At 46.1% G+C, this 10,847-nt stretch overlaps 1 protein-coding gene across 2 annotated transcripts in view; it reads left to right on the top strand.

Annotated features, from left to right (window-relative positions):
* Nucleotides 1–10,847, top strand: part of ST7L (suppression of tumorigenicity 7 like) — a 144,073-nt gene that overhangs the window by 118,904 nt on the left and 14,322 nt on the right. The gene's annotated exons all lie outside the window — the stretch shown is intronic.

Genomic DNA, 10,847 nt, shown 5'->3' on the forward strand with positions numbered 1-10,847 from the left:
TGATTCACGCATCATGGAAGAACCCTACTTTCTCCTCTCTCAGTCTTTGCGCTGTTGTTGTCATGCATTTCACTTCTGCATATTTTATAAACCCTACGATGCATTTTTATAAATTTTAAAGGGATTTAAAGAATAAGAAAAATAATATTTCAAATTTACCCACATAGTTACCGTTTCTAGTGCTCTTCATTTTCCTTTTGCCTTGTATAGCTAAAGGAATTTGTATTTCTGTATTGCAGATTTGCTGGTGATGAGTTCTTTCAGATTGTGCATATTTGAGAAAAGTCTCTTATTTTGCCTTTGTTTTGAAAGGTATATATATGTTTTTAACCAGGTATAGAATTCTAGGTTGACACTTTTTTCCTCAGTACTGTAAAGCTATCACTCCACTGTCTTCAGGATTGTATTGTTATCAAAGAGAATTCTGTTGTAATTCTTATCCTTGTTCATCTGCATAGAATATGGTCTTTTCCTTTTGCTTGTTTTGAAGATTTTTTTCTTTGTTTTAAGCAATTTGATATGATGTTCTTGTGCGTAGTTTCCTTCATGTTTCCTGTGCTTGGGGTTCTCATTTTTATCATATTTGAAAAAATTTGGCTATTATTTGTTAAAATATTTTCCTTCAGGGATTTCAGTTACATTTATATTATGTAACTTTAATTTGTACCAAAGCACACTAATGGTCTGTTCATTGTTAAAAATCTTTTTTTATGTTCTACGTTTCATTATTAATTTTTTATTGCTTTTTTTTTCAAGTATTTCTTCCATAGTGTGTAATCTGCTATTACTACCATTCAGTGGTTTTTTGTTTTTCATCTTAGATAGTGTGGTTTTTGTTTCAGGAAGCTTGAGTTAGGTCTTTTCTTTATCTTTCATGTCTCAAATGAACAAACTCAATTTTTCCTCTGTCTTCTTAAACATAAGGAATACAGTAATAATAACTGTTTTAATATAAGTGAGAATGCGTGTGTGCTCACTCAGTCATGTCTGTCTCTTTGCAACCTCATTGACTATAGCCTGCTGGGTTTCTCTGTCCATGAGATTTTTCAGGCAAGAATACTGGATCAGGTTGCCATTCCCTTGTCCAGGGGATCTTCCTGACCCAGAGATCAAACCCATGTCTCCTGCATCTCCTGCATTGGCAGGCAGATTCTTTATCACTAAGCCACCAAGGAAGGCCAAATTTTTTTGGCTGCATCTTGCAGCATGTGGAGTTTTAGTTCCCCGACCAGGGATTGAAACTGTGCCCTTTGCAGTGGAAGCTCAGAGTCCAAATCACAGGACTACCAGGGCTACCATCATGTCATTTTTGATTAATTTCCAATTGATTGTTTTTTCTCCTAGTTATGGTCCAAATTTTTCTGCTTCTTTGTGTGCCTGGTAATTTTTGATTAGATGGTTTTTTTATTGTGATTTTAGCATTTTGGGTGCAGGTATTTTTGTTTTCTTATACAAATTCTTGAGCTTTGTTCTGGGACATAGTGATTTAGAAATAGTTTACCCTTTTGAGTCTTGTAAACTTTTAAGGCAGGAGCAGAACAGCATTTAGTCTAGGGCTAATTTTGGCCCCCTATAGAGACAAATGGGGTCACTATAGCGACCATGGGGTTGCTAAGAGTCGGACACAACTGAGTGACTTCACTTTGACTTTTCACTTTCATGCATTGGAGAAGGAAATGGCAACCCACTCCGGTGTTCTTGCCTGGAGAATCCCAGGGATGGGGGAGCCTATTGGGCTGCTGTCTATGGGGTCACACAGAGTCGGACACGACTGAAGTGACTTAGCAGCAGCAGCATAGAGACAAAAACCTTCTAATTGAATACTCTATCTCATGTTCCATGAATTATGAGATTTGTCATTCTGGTTAGTGAGAACAAAAACTACTCATAGTCTCTTGAGAGCTCTGAGTATTGTTCCCTCTGATCCTTTGGGTGGTTCTCTCATTGGCCTTTGGTCCTTTCCTCACATCCATATATTGATTAGTACTCAGTTGAAGATCCAGAGAAAGCCTTTGAAGATCTCTGGACATCCCTCTGATTGCAGCTGTCTTATCTTCTCTTCCAGCTATCAGCTTCATCTCCTCTACTTAGGGAGATTGCCAGGCATACCTTGATCCCCTTTTCACTGTTCAGTCAATCAGAGGACTCACTTCATTTGTTTTCCATCTCTATTCTTTGTTGCCTGATATCTAATCTCTTGAAAATTGTTGTTTGATATATTTTGCCCAGTGTTTAGTTGTTTTAGATGAGAAAATAATTAATAGTTGCTATTATTCCATCTTGCTCAGAAGCAGAATTCTCTAAAAATTTAAAAAACATATTTTGTTTCCATACTCTAATTATATCTTCATATTTATGATGTATTTTTAGTTGTATATACTGCATTACTGAATGTTTTCCTAACAAAAGGGAAATTGTGTTTTGACTAGCATTGATGAGCTATTAATTGCCCATCTATAATTTTACACATCCAATAACTGGAGGAATTTTCTAGAGACCAACTTCTGACTTCATACATTTAAAACATTGTCCTCCATCTCAGATGTTACTTTTAGAGTCAGGTGCTATAAGATATGGGCTTTCCTGGTGGCACAGACGGTAAAGAATCTGCCAGCAATGTGGAAGACCCATAGCAATATAACCTTTGTGCTTCTCCTTCATGTCATTATGCCTGCAAGGTGAGGAAGCACAGTGACAGGACCACTCCTGGAAGCCATTTCTGCACTGGGGTAACTAGCAAAAACTCAACTATACATGAGAGTGACTGCAAACCACATAAATATACTTTACTCAAAAATAACCCATTATTCAATTTACCTTTAGTTGAATTCCCAAAATGCTTTGGTCACCACTCCAAGATTACCCAATATAGAGGAAAGTGTGATATAGATGCCAGAGTAAAAAGAGCAGTCTTAACTGACTACATACTGCTGTCTGTTTTTATAAAACTTGCTAAAATATCTTACTTTAGCAAATTTTATAAAAACATTTGACCATATGAACACATTGCTTGGGCTCTTTAGGTCTGGAGGGGGCTGTACCAATGATAGCCCTTGAAGCTTAACTTCATGGGATTTTCCAGGCAAGAGTACTGGAGTGGGTTGCCATTTCCTTTTCCAGAGGATCTTCCCGATCCAGGAAGCGAACCCGGGTCTCCCACATTGTAGGCAGCCGCACTGTAGGCTTTACCATCTGAGCCACCAGGGAAATCCCAAACAGAGTCGAAATTCTTTCTCTTCACAGATCTTGCCTTTTCCTGAACTCATTTACTTTTCCAGATCTGCACTTCCATCCCAGAGTTCCTACCACGCAGGCTGGCAACTTGGTACATTGCATATGTTGTTCTCATTACCTGGAATACTCTTCACTGACTTCATCTTCTGGGAGCAGCTACCCCTCCTTCAAGACCAGGATGAGTGTCATTTCCTCTATGAGTCCATTCCTGACTCCCCTGGGGATTAATTGTGTCAACACAGCATATTCCTATTTTTAGTTTATTTATTTTTCAAGCTTTATTCTTTGAACAAAGAATGGAGCGTTGTTAGCTAGTACTCCTGGGTACAAGATCTTCCTGAAAGGCCCTCAGTAGGGCTGTTTTATACGGAGAAGGCGATGGCACCCCACTCCAGTACTCTTGCCTGGAAAATCCCATGGACAGAGGAGCCTGGTAGGCTGCAGTCCATGGAGTCACTAGGAGTTGGACACGACTGAGCGACTTCACTTTCACTTTTCACTTTCCTGCATTGGAGAAGGAAATGGCAACCCACTCCAGTGTTCTTGCCTGGAGAATCCCAGGGACGGGGAAGCCTGGTGGGCTGCCGTCTAAGGGGTTGCAGAGTCGGACACGACTGAAGCAACTTAGCAGCAGCAGGGCTGTTTTATAAGGATCTTGTCAGCAGAGAGGGGAGAGAGTTCTGACAAGTCTGGTGCGGCTGTACTCTCCCAGAACCCACTGGAGCTCTCGCAGTGCCTGGGTGCACGTCTCTGCATGTGGCCTACTGGCGCCATCTTGAATCACAGTGTATGTGTGGGGAGAGGCGTCTCTGCATGTGGCCACGGAGCTGAAGTCTTGAGCACAGCATTTCACATGAATGCAGGTCTGAAGTGCCAGCCAGTGGCAGGGTCAGCACTCTAGGAGCAAGTGAAACCAGTGTCAGGACTTCCTGAAGTCCAGATTCTTTATTTCTCATACAGAAGAAATTCGGCAAGAGGCAAAGTGAGAGGTAAGAAATAGATTTGCTGAGAGACACACTCCGTAGAAGAGCATGTGCCATCTCAGAAGGCGAGAGGCCCTGGGAGATACACATTCCAGAGAGTGTGGTACCTGTGGAAAGACTTGAGAGCGGCTTCCTATTTTTATCATAGTCCGCATGATACCCTGTTTTGTACTGTCTCTCCCACCATCATTTTAAACCCCGAAGGCCTTGTAAACTTAATTATCTCTCTATTCCAGTGCCTAAGTCAGTGAGTTCTACTTTGTAGGAGCTAGTGTGTGGATGTTTGAACAAGTGAAATCTCTTTCTTTTCCTCCCACAGAGTTCTGGCTCTTGCTCACTTGTTTGGCTTAATAAGGTTCTCCCCACTCCCCCCCCCCCCCCCTCCATAAACTGTATAGAGGAGCAAGGCATTTCTGAAGCATAATTAAATGGACGAATGAATACAAATATGCATTGATAGAGTCATCCTGACCCCTGTGTAACAAATAGTTATGGAGCACCTACTATTAGGAGGTATTATTAGTATTATTAAGAGGTAATTAGGAGTAGGAGAGGGAGAAGGCAATGGCACCCCACTCCAGTACTCTTGCCTGGAAAATCCCATGGACGGAGGAGCCTGGTGGGCTGCAGTCCATGGGGTCGCTAAGAGTCGGACATGACTGAGCGACTTCACTTTCACTTTTCACTTTCATGCATTGGAGGAGGAAATGGCAACCCACTCCAGTGTTCTTGCCTGGAGAATCCCAGGGACGGCGGGGCCTGGTGGGCTGCCGTCTATGGGGTCGCACAGAGTCGGACACGACTGAAGCGACTTAGCAGCAGGAGGAGTAGGAGATCACCTACTATTAGGGGCCACCTTGGTCACTCAGATTGTAAACAGTCAGCCCACAATGCAGGAGACCCAGATTCCATCCCTGGGTGGGCAAGATCCCCTGGAGAAGGGACTGGCAACCCACTCCAGTATTTTTGCCTGGAGAATCCTGTGGACAGAGGAGCCTGGTGGGCTACGGTCCATGGGATTGCATAGAGTCACACATGACTGAGCAACTAACACGTGTATGTGTACTATTAGGAGCTACATAATACTAGGAACTATCCTTTCTGAGTGCTTTGTGTGTTGTTTGGTCGCTAAGTTATGCCCACCTCTTTTGTAACCCCATGGACTGTAACCTGCCAAGCTCCTCTGTCCATGGGATTTTCCAGGCAAGAATACTGGAGTGGGCTGCCATTGCCTTCTCTAGGGGATCTTCCTTACCTAGGGATCAAACTCGTGTCGCCTGCATTGGCAAGCAGGTTCTTTACTACGGAGCCCCCAGAGAAGCCCTTTTGAGTGCTTACTTATGCCTTAACTGGTTTGGAGTCTTAAGAGTTTCTCAGTTAAGGCACACAGCAACCCCACGAGGCAATTTCTGTTGTTGGCTACCCTTCTAGGAATTTGGGCTTCCACGCCTAAGGCGGGGATTGGTGATTGAGCTGCAGGAGGTGGCAGGGCGCGCACGTGGGGAAGGGACACAACCCTGCCCACGCCAGCCGATCTGAAGCGGGTCCCTTCCAGACGGCTGACCCGTCCTTTCCTAGGGAAGTGGGTGTGCGGCCAGACTTGGGTGCAGAGAGACTCTTAGCGACTGAAACACCAGAGGGCGCTAGCGATTCAGGTTTCCGATGAAGAGCGAGGCTGCCCGTGGCAACCTCTCAGCTTCCCTTCTAGACCCTTTCGCCGGTTGCTCCATTCCCGAAAAGTGAAGTCGCTCAGTCGTGTCCGACTCTTTGTAGCCCCATGGACTGTAGCCTGCCAGGCTCCTCCGTCTATGGGATTTTCCAGGCAAGAGTACTGGAGTGGGTTGCCATTTCCTTCTCCAGAGGCTCTTCCAGGGATCCAACCTGGGCCTCCCGCATTGTAGGCAAACGCTTTACTGTCTGAGCCACCAGGGAAATCCATACCCCAGCGGCTGCAAATAATCTGCCTGCACTCACCATATCTTGCGTGTTTTCGCGCTTTATCTCATTTAATTGTCAGAAAACCTCAAAGGAAGTTTCTCATAGCTTCATTACAGTGATGCTGAAATGAAGGCTAGCAAGGTTAATTCTTGCTCAAGGTTACACAGAGAATGGCGAATCCTTGTTCTGAACTTTTCCTGCTGCTCCTAACTTCCCATTCCCAGGTCCTACATACCTATACATATACCCCAATCAGGACGACCCTGTATCCCTCTGCCTTCTGTTTATTTAAATCCTGAACTTCTTAGGCACTTGAGGCCCTGCCACCCATTTGGGGAACTTGCTGCCTTGGCAGTACCCTGGGATGTCACCTGGGCAAGGGTTCCCTCATCAGAGTGTAAATTCCAGCTTTCAGCATGAGGCTTCACACAGAGTCAGTGCTTAATAAACATAAGGTGTGTCAGTGTCAGGCAGGCGGGTGTGTGTGTGTGTGTGTGTGTGTGTGTGTGTGTGTGGCAGGCGGTGTGTGTGTGTGTGTGTGTGTGTGTGTGTGTATAGCTCAGGTTCTGCATAGAGCCAGCAACAACAAACACCCGTTAAGAATATGTGAATGAGGATTTAATAGTTTAACATTTCTACTTTGTTCTACCTCATGTTTGTACCCAGCTGGGACTGACAACTCCCAGAAGGTAAGGATGAGGAATGTGGGTGTGTGTGTTGGGGGCGGGGGAGGGGGCGGTATTGGGAGAAACCCAAGAGGCATGGGGCAGGGAGCAGAGCTTTCCCATGCTGAGAATAAGGCTCGCATAGAGAATGAGAGGGGGAGAGAGAGAGAGATGCCAAGATCTAAGTCAGAGCAGAAGGAAAATGAGCCCTGAATAGGCGCCCTGTGTGGCCCTGTGGTGCTGACTCACCAAGACTTGGGAGAGGAAAACACACTAGGGAAGAAGGGGCCTGTGTGCTGTGGCCACCAGTCTGCCACCCCAAGGACACCCTGTCTGCCCTGAGGCCCAAATGCCTTGAGAGGTTTTGATTTGGGTTAGGTGGGCTGGGGGTTGGGGGTGGCCACTATAAGAAGGGAGATGGGGACATCTTTGGAGAATACAGAAGCCCCTTCCTGGGAGAGCTGTGGGTCTGAGTCCAGGTGGGCAGGAGGAGCAGGGGAAGGAGGTGTCTCTCCCCAAATATTCAGCTGCAGTCTCCTCCACAGGCAGGTGTGGCGGGTCAGACTCACAAGCCGGGAGAGGTAGATGCTCACGGCTTCAGTGGCTTCTCGTCCATACCGGAGGAAGAAGCCATGCCTTGTGATTAAGTGCTTCCCAGAGCTGATGCTACAGATGGAGGCATGGCCTGGCAGTAGAAGCGCCGCGATCCTCCCCACTCCCAGCCTTACCTCAGCTGTCAAACCGGTTCACAGACAGGAGGACAGGATTTTTGTGGCAACCAGGATGGCAGGTGGCCCTAGGCCAGCAGGCAGAGGGCAAAGCCCAGGTGGACAGGATTAAAGGTCAGACATTGTAGAGAAACAGGCGAGTGGAGGAAAGAGCGCCTGAGGGAGCAGCCGGGGCTGGGCTAGGAATTCTGGTCCCAGGTGGGCTCAGGAAGGTGCAGGTGGCTGAAGCAGAAAGAGGGAGCCAGACTGACTCTTTAGACCTACCTTGTTCTCCCCATCTGCAGTACAAGGGAGCTGGAGTCAAGGGGCTCTGAGCTTCCTTCTCACTCTAACGCTGGATGATGCCATGTGTTGTCCCTCTCTCTTCTCCCCACCAAAGCCCCCTCTCTTTGTGTCCTGTTCCTGGCTCAAAGTCTCAAAAGAAAGCTAACAAACCAGTGGATTCATACTTAAATGTATTACTGCCCACAAACTAATATTCTGAACTTCCCAAATGCATTACATACTTTTTAAAAAAAATTGTTTACTTATTTGGCTGCATTGGGTCTTAGTTGCAGGATCTTCGATCTTCCTTGTGGCATGCAGGATCTAGTTCCCTAAGGGCTGAACCCGGGCCCCTGCACTGGGAGAGTCTTGGTCACTGGAAATCCCAAATGTCCTACATACTTTCTATTATAGTGTGGCCACTGGAAGGAGAGTGGACCTGAAGGCCTAATGAATGAAGGTTTGAATCCCAGCTGTGCCCCTGACTCTCAGCCCAGCTGAGTTGTAGGATCTTGAGCAATGTCCTGGGCCTCAGTAGGCCTTCATTACTTTATGGGTCAAGCAGGAATAACCTGCCTCTTTCAGTAACACATGTAATATACATGACTGACAGCTTGGTACCAAATAAAATACTCAGAAAATGTGTCCGCCCACATTTAGGGGACTTAGTCATGACCAAAAAGAACAGAGCCTGAGAGATTAAGGTTCAGGAGGCTTACCAGGAGCTTCCCTGGTGGCTCAGAAGGTAAAGAATCTGCCTGCAATGCGGGAGACCTGGGTTTGATCCTTGGGTTGGGAAGATCGCCTGGAGGAGGAGGGTGTGGCAACCCACTTCAGTATTCTTGCCTGGAGAATCGAGAATCCCCACGGACAGAGGAGTCTGGCAGTGTCCAGTCCTTGGGGGTCGCAGAGTCTGACACGACTGAGCAACTGAACACACACAGGCTTATCAGAGAGAACCCTTGGGATCCACAGGAAGGAAGAGGGGAGGGAGGAAAAAGAAGAGGTGGGGACAGTTGAGCTGCAGCAGTCTCTACGGAGGGCTCAGTCAGCCCTACAGGGAGTTTAGAAGCTCGGATGACCCTTCAGAGTTCTCTTGATTTGGGACAAGGGGACCAGGTCTTTAGGCTCCATATCATCCGTCTTTGGATGTGGACTGCCCATGAAAGATGTGACCTTGGTGTCAAATTGCTTTCCAAAGGGCTTACAGCCAAGAGCTGTTTCCTGTCAGCATTTCCTGCAGCTAGAAAAATAAATCCTTCATTCCTGAAGGGGGACCTGCGTGTTTGTCATGCTGAGTTAATTAGTAGGACTCTTGTCAGATTAAGTAGGTGACTCCCCAGGGATAAGGCCAGTCTTGCTGCTACACTTCCCAGTAATTTTTGCAAGCCAGCCATTTCACAGTGGTGTGGGCAGAGCCACGCGACCTTCCCAGTGCCCCTCCAGTCTAACAACAGCACAGACGTTCACACCACTGGGAGGAGAAACTGCTTTCACGTCCCTCCAAGGGAATCAGTCACTTGCAGGTATCCCAGGCCCCATTGGATTCTGTTCAAACCTTGTCATTCCCCTTTTGCTTATGGAGACTTAGAGGGTAGGAGGGGACATTGATGGGTAACGTGGTATTTTGGCAGAAGGTCCTTTCTCAGCTTGGCTTTTTACACGTTCCGGTGGGCTGCCGTCTATGGGGTCGAACAGAGTCGGACACGACTGAAGCGACTTAGCAGCAGCAGGTCTTCTCTATAGGTTACTTGAGAATGTTTTTGCAGACTGCTGTGGCCTGGGAGCTCTGTCAGTCTCTCTGAAACAGGGCTCAGCTTTCATCCGAAGACCAAGACAAGCCAACTGAAACATACTGGAAACACAGGGAGATAAGTGTGGAAGTCCAGGTAAATAATGCTTTGGAGAGAGAAAAGGCATTTGCTTCTTCTCTAGTTAACTCTTTCTGCCCACAAGGAGCTGTTTTTGCTAGGACCGCCTTTAGTGGCCCTATAGGGCGTTTTCACCCCGCCTGCATTATTCAGTTGTTTCTAGTAACCTTTTATAACATTGTGTGCCCCCAACTGGATTGTGAGTACCTTGAGGTTTTTCTCTAATAGCTATGTTGGTTTCTGTCTCTATCTTAAGGATCTAAGAGATCTCAGTTGCTTGAGGGGAATTAATGTTTTCTGTTCCACTTACCTGAGCTGATAAATGCCTCTAGGTTAGGTGGTAAAGCAGCAGCATGGTGTCCTAAGGTGTAAACCTGCCTCATGCTAAGCAGCAGCCCAGACACTATCTTGAGCTCCACCTTGGTCCACTGATTGGAATCTCTATGGGGAGGGGCCTGGAGCTGGCGTCATGAGTGACTCAGGAGATTCTCATTTGGGAAACAGGTAGTGGAAGCAGCAAAGCACTGGGTTTTCAATCCAGGCCCCGTCACCTACTAAGGTCCCTGGTACAAATCTCTGGTCTTCAATCACTACCTCATGTGTACACTGGGGATAACACTTTGCAGCACCCTTGTGCAAATTACTAAGGGAAGATGTGAGTGAAATCATTAACATGGTCCTTGGAATCCAAGTAGGCACTCTTGACTTCGAATACCATTGACATTCTTGCAAAACAGATTCCAGAGCTTTAAGTCATTTCCTTATGTTAGAGGCAAGTAAGTTCTTGTGAAATAACAAGTGAGGGTTATGAGGAACTATGTCTCAAAATGTGATCTTCAAATCACCTGCATCAGCTGGCCCTCAGGCCCAGTCCCCAGGAATCTTTATTTTTAGCAGGATTCCTGTGAGTACAACAAAGAACCAGTACCCCAGTGTCCTTTCTCTTCCTTTGCTTTTACCAGTAAACTGGCCATTGATACGTGAGCAAATGGGTGGACAGGCTCTCAGGTTTTCTCAACTAGTTTTATAGCAACTAAATTAAAATTATTCTTGCGGAACAAATGATGCTCATTTCCTACCTCTGATGCATTTTGAAAATATGAACTATTTTGAAGTAGGATTTTTCAAAAGACATTTCAAATTCTGTTTCAAGAGCCAAGCATC

Source organism: Bubalus bubalis, chromosome 6 (genome assembly GCF_019923935.1).
Source record: "Bubalus bubalis isolate 160015118507 breed Murrah chromosome 6, NDDB_SH_1, whole genome shotgun sequence".
NCBI classification, from domain to species: Eukaryota; Metazoa; Chordata; class Mammalia; order Artiodactyla; family Bovidae; genus Bubalus; species Bubalus bubalis.